At 43.1% G+C, this 14,066-nt stretch overlaps 3 non-coding genes across 3 annotated transcripts; all 3 read right to left on the bottom strand.

Moving 5' to 3' along the window:
* Positions 1-879: 879 nt before the first annotated feature.
* On the bottom strand, positions 880-1,043 carry LOC133451658 (U1 spliceosomal RNA). Its single transcript, XR_009783202.1, has one exon. It is a non-coding gene; the product is annotated as a U1 spliceosomal RNA (small nuclear RNA).
* A 5,491-nt stretch (positions 1,044-6,534) lies between these two features.
* LOC133451657 (U1 spliceosomal RNA) lies at positions 6,535-6,698 on the bottom strand. Its single transcript, XR_009783201.1, has one exon. It is a non-coding gene; the product is annotated as a U1 spliceosomal RNA (small nuclear RNA).
* Positions 6,699-7,530: 832 nt separating this feature from the next.
* On the bottom strand, positions 7,531-7,721 carry LOC133451659 (U2 spliceosomal RNA). The gene has a single exon (XR_009783203.1). It is a non-coding gene; the product is annotated as a U2 spliceosomal RNA (small nuclear RNA).
* Positions 7,722-14,066: the final 6,345 nt, after the last annotated feature.

The following is a 14,066-nucleotide window of genomic DNA, read 5'->3' as shown; positions in this document are numbered from 1 at the left end:
TTTTTTTCTCTCAAAATCCGATTTTCGATTACGATTATTTTGTGAATTGACAAAAGGCAAAGAAATGATTTCAAATATGCTTTTTTTTTTATTGAACATTTGCCCCATTGGGCTTTAAGTGCAAACTTTGCTCTTATTAAACCAAAAATGAATGAATAAAGTGCAAAATAAGTTGAAAAAAAGTTTTAAAAAATATAATAAAATATAAAGTTTTATCTCTGAAAAAAAAAGAAATCAGCAAATCCGCACTTGCAAACATACAGTAAGTTATATTTCCAATTAAATAAAACAAGACATTTTCTAATTAAACTAAACTGGGTCTTTGCATGCTAAATAATAATGCAACCCTTGAAGGAGGTAGAGGTGTGTAATGTCAGTCATTACATTTGCTATTCACATTTGCAAGTTTTTTGCAAGGAACACGAGCCGGTCTACGGCATCTGGCTTGAGGGATGCCCGGTGGCATGTTACAACGCCCCCTCCTACACTAAAGAGCCTCTCCGATGGGGCACTTGTCGCAGGTATTGAGAGGTATTTCCATCAATCATTAATATGGTATCAATCATTAATATGTGTGAAGACAAGGTAAAAAAAAAAAAAAAAAAAAAAAGTGAAAAATCGATTTTACGATTTTCACGTTTTAACATCGTTCTAATTACATAATCGCGATTACGATTTAAAATCGATTAATCGAACAGCCCTACTGGAGAACAAAAGAAAATCAAAGATAAATATGTATAATTCAAACAACATTAGTTAATTGCGAGTTTTAAATGTAACACATAGCAGAAGCTATGTAGCATTAAATTATAAGAACTATTGGGTAACAAGATAATATAACATTATGACTTATATTCAGTTTATATTGAACAGCTTTATCAGGGGAGAGCGCGAACGCAGTCCCCCACTACCAGAAATTATGCAGTCGAGATTCCCACATTTGGGGAATTCGCAAAGGTCAGCACAGCCGAAGTGCAATGGCTTAGCCTCGCCTTGGGTGAACCACCTTCTTGATCATGGTGTCTCCCCTGCCAGGTAAGTATGAGTTGTATACGTCACGGCTGGGGGAGTCTTTCACACACACACCAAACTCACTGACGGTGTCAACAATATAAACTAACTAAACCACAGGATACAAGTACCAGAACACTTCACTATTTTAGTACAAACAACGAATGTTTGCTAAAAGGTGACAATTGACAATGTTTTGATTATAAAAACTAAAAAACAAACAGAAAACGGGTATTTCCCATAATGCATTGCTGAATCTACAAAGCAGCAGATAAAGAAATATCAGAGTTCCTCCGATTATCCCCCACAGATGACCCACAACCCAACAAGAGGTTCAAGTGACACAAAACGGAACTAAACTGAAGATATACATTCTTTGATTCAAGTGTGATTTTAAAAGAGGTGTATAAAACATACAAATCCGAGGTCTGTTTCTGCTCACAGTGCAGCTACTTCCTGTTTCTTTGTTCACCAGTGGTGGGAAGCTGCATGTCCTGCTTTTGCCACCTATTGATCTGGGAGAGTGAACAACTCAGGCTGATTTATGATGGGATTTTAAGATGTTTTAATACAGTTCAAAACCACAAGTAGATGTTCCTATTAATCTGGTTAGTGAACCTATGTTCTTACACGTAAAGAAAACCCTGCTCTGCTGTTCACCAGGCTTTAAAATTACTTAGCGCTCTGTCGCCCTCTAGTGGAGAAACGAGTGAACTGCAGAACACAACCAACATGGAATAAACATCCATCCACTCATTTTCTACACCAGTGTCAAGATTTCTACTTCAGCTACTACCTGGAATAAAACCAAGTGAAGTTAAAAAACGTTTATCTTGCCACATATTTTTTGGCAAGTATTGAAGCACATTTTCTTTTAGTTAAAACTGTAGCGGGGACAGATGTTTAGAGGAACCTATGTATGTACCGGGTGAAGGCTGATTTATGGTTCCACGTTACAACAACGCCGTAGGCTACGGCGTAGGCTCTGCGTCGATTTAACGCGGAACAATAATTCAGGCTTTAGGGGAACATATCGGAGAACAACCAGAAGAATATAGAGTGGATTAAAAATAAAAGTTAAGCACTGAGCTACATGTGTCTCCCGTCTGGGCCATTGCAGACTCATTGCCTGAGCATGATGTTACTAAAACCAAACATATCCGCCGTCTCTTTCTTCTAACTTTATGTGCGCAGCGCGTTGTGTCGCATTAAATGTGGTCCGGGCGTAATACCTGCTTCACCTCCGGTGAAATTAAACGAAAAAAATAAATAAATAAATAGATCCCCTAACTCATTCCCTTTCACACTCATTGGCCTGCAAATATGCGGGTTCATTGACGCACCCCTTCCACGTTTAACGTATAAAAAAAAAACAAAAAAAAAAAAACACACTGGCAAATTTACTGGTCGCACGTGTGCGAGTGGACATGAAATTCAGTCGCACATACTCAAATTTTGGTCGCAAAATGCGAGCATTTGGTCGCAGTCTGGAGCCCTGCAGTTATAAAATGAGAGGAATACACCCAAAACAGATCTATTATCTACCAGAGGGACAAAGCAGTGTTTTACGTACTGGAGAACAAAAGATAATCAAAGATAAATATGTATAATTCAAACAACATTAGTTACCGTAATTTCGCGACCATAAGGCGCCCTTTTTTTTTTTTTTTTTTTTTTAATGTGCCGGTCGCCTTATGAAACGGTGCGCCATATCTATGCTTTGGGTGAAGCCCCGGGGGAGTTGCGGACGTGAAGGAGACCATCCACAGACAAGGGGGAAGGGGGGGTGTGTGAAGCACCCGTGGTCTGCGGACGTGAATGACACCAGCCACAGACGTTAAAGGGGGAAGGTGGGGGGTGTGAAGCACCCATGGTTTGCGGACGTGATTGAGGGGGAAGGGGGGGTGTATAAAGGGACAGGTATGTGCTTCACACAGAACATTGTTGTCTTAACAACGCTGAAGATGGCAAAGAGACACGCTTATGAAGCACAGTTTAAACTGAAGGCGATCAGCTACGCGGCGGAACATGGGAATCGAGCAGCCGCAAGAGAATATAAAGTTAATGAATCAATGGTTCGCAAGTGGAGGAAGCTGGAAAACGAACTGGGGCAGGTGAAGAAAACGCAGCTGAGCTTCCGCGTACACAAGGCGAGATGGCCGGACTTGGAGGAAAGTTTGGAGAGGTGGGTGATCGAGCAAAGAGCGAGTGGAAGGAGCGTTTCCACGGTCACCATCCGACGGAAAGCAGTAGCGCTGGCGGAGGAGATGGAAATTGAACATTTTCACGGAGGTTCGTCCTGGTGTTTTCGGTTCATGAAGCGGTGCCATCTCTCCATCCGGGCCAGGACAACAGTAGCGCAGCAGCGCCCGGCGGATTACTTGGAGAAGATGGAAAGCTTCCACTCATTTTGTAGCCGACACATCACCGAGAAACACATCCAGCCCAGCCAAATAACGAACATGGACGAGGTGCCGCTGACGTTCGACATCCCGACGAACCACACGGTGGAGAGGACGGGGACCAGCACGATTGGAATCCGCACAACAGGGAATGAGAAGTCCTCATTTACCGTAGTGCTTGCCTGCAGCGCTGATGGACGAAAACTGCCACCGATGGTCATTTTTAAAAGAAAAACGTTGCCTAAAGAGACTTTTCCAGCCGGCATCATAATAAGGGCAAATGAAAAGGGCTGGATGGATGAAGAGATGATGATAGAGTGGCTGAGGCAGGTCTATGTGCGGTGACCAGGTGGTTTTTTCCACACATCACCATCGCTGCTGATCTGTGACTCTATGCGCGCCCATCTCACAGACAGTGTAAAAAAAGAAGTGAAAAACATGAACGCTTTGCTGGCTGTTATTCCGGGAGGTCTGACAAAGGAACTCCAACCGCTGGATGTCGGTGTGAACCGGCCGTTCAAGGTGAGGCTGCGGGCGGCGTGGGAGAGATGGATGACTGAGGGGGAGCACAGCTTCACCAAGAGCGGACGGCAGCGGCGGGCCAGTTATGCCACAGTTTCCACGTGGATTGTTGATGCGTGGGCTAATATATCTGCTGGGACTGTTGTTCGGGCGTTTGCAAAAGCCGGCATTTCAGAGGGGCCGCAGGACACAGAAAGTGACTCTGAAAGCGAGGAATATGGGACTGGCGCAGCTGAATTAGCAGCACTGTTTAATGCAGATACAGAAGATGAAGAGTTTGAAGGATTTGCTTGATGTGTACGGTAAAGTGAAATAAAGTACAATCAAAATAAGTTTTGCTCCCGCTTTATTTTTTAAATAAGCACACGTGCGTGTGTGTTCTGTGTTCTGCAGCGCGTGTGACGCGCACTGCTGCAACCCGACTTCCAGGTTCCCAAAGCGGGATCAGATCAAATTCTCCTGGTTCCCACCCGCTTTAGGAGCAGGGATTTCAGGGGTCTGTCCCAGGTCGGACCAACTTCACCCTGCGAGATTTTCAGGCAAATCTGTCGGTTTGATCTCCGGTAACCAAGATGCAGAGGATGCGCTCAGGAGCCGCCAGGCTCCCGCCGCGGGTTTGCCGGGCCAGGGCGCACCATCCCCGGGGCATATCCGGCCGAAATGCCGCTGGTCTTTCCCCGGGAGCCCCTGCTCTCATACAGGTGGGTGGCTTCGGTCCCAGCCAGTCCGAACAGGTCACATTCCCGGTTAAAGCCGCTGTGACGCGCGCTGCTCCACCCCGCTGGGGAGAGACGGGCTCTGCGCAGTGGAGGATCCGCACAACGGGGTATGAAAAGTTTATTTACTGTTGTGCAGAAAGTGTCTGACACCGAGGAAATTCGGACTGGCGCAGCTGAATTAGCGGAGCTCTTTAATGCAGAAACAGAGGTTTTGCTCCCGCTCTATTTTTTAAATAAGCGCTTGTGTGCTTGTGTGTGCGTTCTGCATGTGTGTGCGTTCTGCAGCGGGTGTGTGTGTTTTCCGGCCGGCGTGTTTTGCGGCACGCGTGTGTGCAGCTCTGCTCTGTAGACTGCGCCTTTTGGGTCGGTGCGCCATATGTATGTTTTAAATCTAAAAATGACACACAAAAATGAGGGTGCGCCTTTCCACACGGTGCGCCGAATGGTCGCGAAATTACGGTAATTGCGAGTTTTAAATGTAACACAAAGCAGAAGCTATGCAGCATTAAATAGGGGTGTAACAATATATCATGCCACGAAATTTCGCGATACAAAAACGTCACAATACGTGTCGTGGAGGTGACAAAGTGTATCGCGATATTGGGTTATTAATATTAATCTATTGTGTTGACTAGAAATGCGCATCCGGCCGCGACCGCGGCCGCACCTCGACCCGCGGACCAAAATCTTACTCCACTCAGATGAAACTAGTCCAGTTTTGTGGTCCCGTTTTGAGCTCTGAACTTTTACTTATGTAAGGCTGGTGTAGAGTTAAGCCTTACCTTATTAAATTAAACCTTTTTGGGGTCGTGAGTAGGATAAACACGGGGGCAACTTCTGCTGTGTACCAGTGTACTTTAATGTCCCTCAACAGTGTAGGATTTTAGAACATCAACACAGCACCTAGTGCCGTACTGTGGCGTATCACTCCGCCCAATCTAAAACAGACTAATCACTACAGATAAACTGACTAGTGTCATTATAGTCCCTGATTTACATCAGAATATAAAGAATATATTTATAAAATAATGAACCCTGAATTACCAAAATAAACTTCTTAAAGCAGCACAACGTAACTTTCAGCTTTTGTTGAGTTTGGCGTCTCCTTTGGACAAAAGCGGTAGTGCTTTACCAGTAGTGTGGAAGGGTTCCTACCATCCACCTCAAAGTTACATAGTGCCAGTGAAGGCGATACAGACCCCTCAGACCATGACAGAGGTGTCATTAAACCTGTTGTTAGTTGATGTACCATCACAATGACTCTGGAAATATTATATTAAGGTGGAAAAGTTACGTAGTGACGCTTTAACAAAAACAAATCTCCTCTTACACTTATAAGGTGAACATGAATCAATCTTTTTTATGATGTAAAATTGTATGTATTTACTTACTTTTATTTATTTATTTCATTTTAGTTGTTAAATTAGAAAGAAAAAAGTAAAATCATACATGAGAGAAACTATTCAGTTTGTGGCAAAATATTTGTACTTGTATGAAACTGAATATGCATAATGCAAACCTGACATTTACTTTTAGTTCAGTTTGTGGAAAATGGCTGGCCTGGCTTTCTCTTTAAAACTTAAACAGTTATAAAGCATTACAAACTGTAACAATAGGGCAAACGCACAGCATTGTTTTGTATTTTGTGTCTTTCAAATAAAAGACAATTTTTTCCAGTCATATGTTCCTCATTCAAGGTTGTTAAAAAAATACTGCTATAATATCGTATCGTATCGTTATCGTGACCTCAATATCGTGTATCGTACCGTATCGTGAGATTAGTGTATCGTTACACCCCTAGCATTAAATTATAAGAACTATTGGGTAACAAGATAATATAACATTATGACTTATATTCAGTTTATATTGAACAGCTTTATCAGGGGAGAGCGCGAACGCAGTCCCCCACTACCAGAAATTATGCAGTCGAGATTCCCACATTTGGGGAATTCGCAAAGGTCAGCACAGCCGAAGTGCAATGGCTTAGCCTCGCCTTGGGTGAACCACCTTCTTGATCATGGTGTCTCCCCTGCCAGGTAAGTATGAGTTGTACACGGCACGGCTGGGGGAGTCTTTCACACACACACCAAACTCACTGACGGTGTCAACAATATAAACTAACTAAACCAAAGGATACAAGGACCAGAACACTTCACTATTTTAGTACAAACAACGAATGTTTGCTAAAAGGTGACAATTGACAATGTTTTGATTATAAAAACTAAAAAACAAACAGAAAACGGGTATTTCCCATAATGCATTGCTGAATCTACAAAGCAGCAGATAAAGAAATATCAGAGTTCCTCCGATTATCCCCCACAGATGACCCACAACCCAACAAGAGGTTCAAGTGACACAAAACGGAACTAAACTGAAGATATACATTCTTTGATTCAAGTGTGATTTTAAAAGAGGTGTATAAAACATACAAATCCGAGGTCTGTTTCTGCTCACAGTGCAGCTACTTCCTGTTTCTTTGTTCACCAGTGGTAGGAAGCTGCATGTCCTGCTTTTGCCACCTATTGATCTGGGAGAGTGAACAACTCAGGCTGATTTATGATGGGATTTTAAGATGTTTTAATACAGTTCAAAACCACAAGTAGATGTTCCTATTAATCTGGTTAGTGAACCTATGTTCTTACACGTAAAGAAAACCCTGCTCTGCTGTTCACCAGGCTTTAAAATTACTTAGCGCTCTGTCGCCCTCTAGTGGAGGAAAGAGTGAACTGCAGAACACAACCAACATGGAATAAACATCCATCCACTCATTTTCTACACCAGTGTCAAGATTTCTACTTCAGCTACTACCTGGAATAAAACCAAGTGAAGTTAAAAAACGTTTAGCTTGCCACATATTTTTATATTGTACATGTTAGGAGGAGTGCACCGTTCCTGGAGATACTGCAATACCAGGTCGATGCGTGGAGTGGACGGAGCAAGCCCCTATTCCATCTCCCTGTTCCAAAAATCAATTTAATATATGGTCCCCGGGTAGGGGACGTATCAGATATTAAACTGATAAGAACAGATACTACACTTGATCTTAGCCAAAAGGCCGAGAAGCGATACCCACAATGGGTTGGAGGAAACCTCCCAATTCCCGGCACCCTCCTTTAAACTCACGGTTTTGAAAAAAATATATACATATTTTTTCCAGGTTAAATTACTAACAGTGATTATTACAAATGTAAGTCCTGCAAAACTATTTTTTTTTTACTTTTCTTTTTAGCGTCTTTCGGTAAATTAAGGGAATTTAATTCCACAAACAAGCCGCCCGAACTCTTCCTGGCCACGTGACACGCTACTGACCAATAGAAAAACGCTAAAGCCTGAGGGCGCTAGAAAAACACATTTCCTCACATTTACGCTTAAACATAAACCGCACTTGTGTCTTTAACTTAAGTTCATAGTGCGTGTATGTTGTATTTGAGCTGTAATATATATGTTTATAACATGAACTTATGCCGCCGAGATTTAAACTATTTCCAAAGAACGTCTCTGCTATTTCTACGCCATGTTTCTACGACGCTCCATCAAAACAAACACAGCTCCTCCTGCGGCATCTAGCGGAAGGGAGGATAAACTACACACTGATTCAACTGCAAATTGCCTTTGGAAGGTTAATTACATAAAGAAAAACAGCAATATAATGCAACGCATACCAAATTAAAGACTTCAGTTTAAACTTTTATTTAATGTTAGTAAGCATACAAACAAAAATCTATTTTTTATTTACATGAGGGGCAATAGTGTAGAAATGTTCAAATGGTCATTGTAATTTAAGCATGCAACTTTTCTATCAGCATGACCAAAATAAAAAGTCTAGGTAGGACTCAGTTAATGTGAAAAAAGCGGAAAAATAAGGAGAAATGGCATCAAGCATGCTTGATGGCGGTTCACTGCAAGCGTTCGACTGTCTCTAAAAAAAGACAATAATAACACCACGGAAACTAATTCAGCGTCCCAGCAGTTGTATAGATGTTTAACAAGCCAGTCTCCGTCATTAAACGGAAAATGTAAGTGTTTTAAAGTATAGAGACTCACCAACTTTGTCGTTTTCATCCACATTTTCGCAAGTGCCTCGAGGTCCAGCAGCGGGCCCACAGCGGGAATAAATGTGACGGAGGTTGAGCGCATGCGCAGATTTGGGGACCTTGATCGACGCAATTGAAGTTTGCTCGATTTGCTCGAAATAAACTACAAAACTATGGAGCCAAATCAAGGCCAAAAGTTTTGCTAATTTGAAAATAAAATTTGAACCTGAAAATTGTTTTTTACAGTTTCAATTTAATTTTTTTCAGTATCAGATCTTTTTTTCAGTTTCAAATCTTTTTATTTCAGTTTCAAATCTTTTTTTCAATTTCACGTCTTTTTTTCCAGTTTCACATCTTTTTTTTCAGTTTCACGTCTTTTTTTTTCAGTTTAAAATTTTTTTTAGGTTCAGACTTTTGGCCCCGATCTGGCGTGGGGGGCGTGGCATCAACTGAGAGGGGCGTGGCATCATGAGTGACAGCAGAACAGTGAAGGCGGGGGACGTTACTCAGTCCTGTTGCCTTCAGGAAACGTAGGTTGCAGAAGTTATCAGTAGAAAAATGATTCAACACTGTATATACACCATATTCACGTGATTGGCAGTGGAACAAACTGATATTAGTGACACATTTCTGTTTAAAAAGCTGTTTTAGATAAAATGTAAACTGTAAAAAACAATTTTCAGGTTCAAATTTTATTTTCAAATTAGCAAAACTTTTGGCCTTGATTTGGCTCCATACAAAACAACGTTATCAAAAGGTCTTCAGCTTGTGCTGCTAAAACTGTACTACGCTGCATCAATTTATCACACTATGTGAATGTAAGCAGGCTTAATTAGCAAATATCAGCAGTTTAGGCCTACAAGTACAACTGAAGTTTTTTGTTGTTTTTATGAGACAGACAAAAACATGAATTGTTTAAAATCACTTTTCTTCTAAAGTCAGAAAGAAATTTATTGGCCAGCTTTGAATATACAAACATGGTATTTTTGGTAATAATTTCCTGTTCTACAAGGCATAATTTCAGGATTCAAAAAAAAATTACACACAGAGAAATGTCATGGTAGTATTCGATTGAAGACAGGATAACCCACAATGATCACTGAAATAACTTGAACTTAACAAAAGTAATAAATAATAATTTACTGAAAATGTACTAATGTAAATCAGACATTGCTTTTCAATTGTGGTTCAACATAATCATAAAAAAAAGGCTATACTGGCCATGAGAAAAATCTCTGTACCCTTATCCTAATATATATTGTTGCGGAACCTTTTGAGTCAAACACTTCAGTCAAGTTATTTGTACAACTTTCAAAAAGTGACGCAGGTAACTAGACAGGTATTTGGCTCCACTCCTTGTCAACAAATGTCTTTTGATGTTTCATGTTTAGAGAGTTTCTTCTCCAAACTTCATGTTTCAGCTCTTTCCAAATATATTCAATAAGGTTTAGATCATAGCTCATATAAAGACATTGCAGAATAGTCCAATGTTTTATTCATAGTCATTTTTGGCTGCTTTTACTTTTGTGTTGTGTGTTGATAGTCATGCACCACCAGACACAGCATAGCAGCTCCAGAACATAACCAAGCCTCCTCCATGTTTCACAACAGCTCCAGTCTTCTTTCTTCTCTTTCTCTAAATGGAAGTAACTCATTTGTCCAACCTAAAATTTAAAACTGGGGCATTCTGTAGGGCGGGGGTCAGACACCTTGCAGAAATTCATGGTATTTTGTCTCCCCTGTGCTGGCAGGGTGAGGGGAGACCACTTTATATATGTTAAAACAAGAAAAAACGTGTTTTTCATAATAGGTCCCCTTTAAACTTAATACCAATAAAAGCGAAATGTTATGTTTATATCAGACGGATTAACAGCTTATGTTTGATATCCCTGTCAAACAAACTGTTAAATATCTAGGAATTAAAATTACAAAATATATGGAGCTTAGACAGCAATTTAATTTTCTCCCAAAAAATTAAAAAAAACTAAGGCAATTTTTAATACGTGGCTGCAGAGAGACCTCTCCGTCTTTGGGAGGGTATTATTATCAAAGGCTGAAGGTGTATCTAGGTTTGTATATCCGGCTCTGTCACTTTTTCTTAATGATGCAATCTGTAAGGAAATCAATAGATTATTTATCAATTTTGTTTGGAAGAACAGACACCACAACTTAAAGAAAGAAATCTTTGAGTTAGAGAGAGCAGAAGGTGGTTTGGAAATTTTGAATTGTTTTTCATTTAAATTCCACCTTTAAAGTTAAATGGCTTAAAAGATGTTTGGAAGTACCAGAGTCGCTATGGAACTTCATTCCACACAATATATTTAAGAAAGTTGGAGGCTTAGAGTTTCTTATGAGCTGCAACTTCACAATTTCTAAATTACCACTAAAACTTTCAAAGTTTTATCACCAGGCTTTACTCTCGTGGAAATCATGTTGTGTCCACAACTTTTCTCCACACAAAGAAATACTCTGGAACAATGGGCATATTACTATAAACAACAGAAGTGTATATAAAGAGAGCTGGATTGAGAGGGACATAATCTTTGCGGTGGCCTTGTTTGTCGATAATGGAAATCTTTATAGTTATGAAGACTTCTTAAAAGCTAAAACCTTTCCAGTCAAATACAGAGTTTGTTTCCATTGTAAAGGCTATTCCCATTGGTATGATTAGATTGATGAAGTGTCACTTAAGTTATTATAATGTTATTGTTCAGACACCTTCTTTAAAGGTTGAAGGGATTGGCATAATAGACAGAAAATGTACAAACAAACATAAGGAAATCATTACTACATAATAAAATTTCGCCCAGAGGGAAGTTTTTTTGGGCTTCACAGTTGGTCGTTATAAACTGGCACAAGACATGGCTGTGTCCCTCTCTATTTTGTATTTCAAATAAAATTAGAGAGGTTCATTTTAAAATTTTGCATCGTATTTACCCTTGTCACAAGTTAATTTCTAGGTTTGCTGAAGTGGATGGAATGTGCACTTTTTGTGGAGATGAGCCAGAGACAATTCTACATTTGTTTTGTGTTTGCCCATCGTCAACTGTATTTTGGAGGGACATGGAAAAATGTATCTGTGATAAAACTGGACAGTCCTTCACAATAACACCCAAAGATATTATCTCGGAATTTGAATGTGATAATAAACCAATATGCTTTATAACAAATCTTATGCTTCTCATGGGTAAATTTCATATTCATAAGATGAAGTTCTCCAAGTCCCTTCCAAACCTTGATATATTTACAGTGGAATTAAACTTTTATATAAACACTTTAGAGTTAATGTCAAATAAGAAATGTGAACGAACACTGCTGTACTTTAATAGCTCACTTTCAGTAACTCCAGAATAAGGAGATATTTTGTGCCTTATTTTTTTTTAATTTATATGTTGTGGCAGGGTGCGTGCCACGGGGGCCCGCCCGAAGGATGGAGAGACACGAAGCTTGTGCAGACCCTTTTTATTGTATCAAACACCCAGACCACCCACACACAGTGCATAAGCACCTCTGCCTGACCGCAGCTCCTCCGACCTTTTTCTGCTCTCCAGCTCTGCGTTATAAAGGCAGGCCGGGTGGAGGCGTGGCAGCCACTCAGGTGGATGGGACACAGGTGCGTGTCCCGTCAACCTCTCCACCCGGCCACACACCCCCAACGCCAATCTCGAGCCGGGGTCCGTCCGGAACGCGCCTACTCCCCCCCCGCCCCCTCGGAGCGGGAGAGGAAGCCCGGAACCCCTCCGGGCCTTCCTGGTCGGGGGGTCGTCCCCGGCGTCGGCCTGACCAGCGCAACGGTCGGGGGGGTCGCCCCCGGCGTCGGCCCGCCCGCCGTGGAAGACGCTCTCGGGGCCGGGCCCATGGTGGCCTCGGGCCACACTGTGCGTCCACGACCGCGTCCCTCACGGCGCAGCCCCGTCCTGGAGCTGGTGCGTCCCGGACCACGCCCTCCTTGGTGACGCAGCCCTGCGCCGGCTGCTGGTCCGCCTCCAGGACCGCCACTTCCCCCACACCTTGCTCTGGCCGCAGGTCCGGCCCCGTCTCCGCGGGACCCGCCGTCGCTGGCGGCTGCACCTCCGCAGCCGCCTCCCCAGCCAACTCCGCCTCCCCCTCCGTCTCCGCCGCTGACTCCATCCCAGGAGCCGTCGTCTGGTGGCCCGCAGCTTCTGCCTCGCGGCCCCTAAGCTCCGCCACCAGCGCTGCCGCGGCGAACCTCAGACGGGGTGCAGGGATGGGTCGCTCCGTCGGTCCCGCCGTCTCGGGAGCCGTCGCCTGGCGGCCCGCAGCTCCTGCCTCCCGGCCGCTGAGCTGCGGCGCTGGCATCTCCTCCCGCGCTGCTGGCGCCGGGGTGGGTCTCCCCGCGGCCATGAGCGCCTCCATCGCGGCCAGCTGCCGCTCTCCCTGGTCGCGGAACATGGCCGTCATGCCCGCCATGGCCTGGGCGAGCGCGTCCAGGGCCCGCTCCATGCCTCTCTCGTCCACCTTCGAAGGCCCCACGTTGGGCGCCAGATGTAGCAGGGTGCGTGCCACGGGGCCCGCCCGAAGGATGGAGAGACACGAAGCTTGTGCAGACCCTTTTTATTGTATCAAACACCCAGACCACCCACACACAGTGCATAAGCACCTCTGCCTGACCGCAGCTCCTCCGACCTTTTTCTGCTCTCCAGCTCTGCGTTATAAAGGCAGGCCGGGTGGAGGCGTGGCAGCCACTCAGGTGGATGGGACACAGGTGCGTGTCCCGTCAACCTCTCCACCCGGCCACATATGTTTTCTTATGTTTTTATATATGTATCATCCAATTGTAAATATCTACACTGAGAAAGATTTTATTTTACATACAGAATGAATGTCTGTATGCCTGCAGTTTTTCAATAAAGTTTGGGAAATAGATGTTCAATTCAATCCAATCAAATTCAAAATACTTTATTAATCCCCGAGGGGAACGTGATTTTCCAGTATGGCCCAACTCAGAGAGAACAAAAATGTGGGTTGGCGCTGCCCTTTCACGAGATAAGAAGAGAATGTTGCTCAGAAAGAGGAGGGGAAAAAGCATCTCACCCTGTGTCCTGTAGGAACAGGGTGCATGAAAAAAAAGAGCTATGGCCCTATCCTAATACCCAGGCTGCACCCTACACTCCTCTGCCAAGTGTGCACTTTTTTTAAAGTGCATTTAAGTGTTCGAGTGCGCAGGTTGCAAGCGTGCAAAAATTGCAGAACTGGGACAACGCGGGTTTATGTCATCGAATTGCGCCGCCACGTCATATCTGCGTCATCGAAAGTGACAGCACAGATAGCAATTTTTGCTATATTGCTGCTGAAAATGCTACTAAAACGGCATCAAACAACCGTTTTCGTGAGAAAGAAGCGCGTACATTGATACT

Source organism: Cololabis saira, chromosome 9 (assembly GCF_033807715.1).
Source record: "Cololabis saira isolate AMF1-May2022 chromosome 9, fColSai1.1, whole genome shotgun sequence".
In the NCBI taxonomy this organism is placed as follows: domain Eukaryota; kingdom Metazoa; phylum Chordata; class Actinopteri; order Beloniformes; family Belonidae; genus Cololabis; species Cololabis saira.
This window is presented reverse-complemented; position numbering and strand designations above follow the sequence as displayed.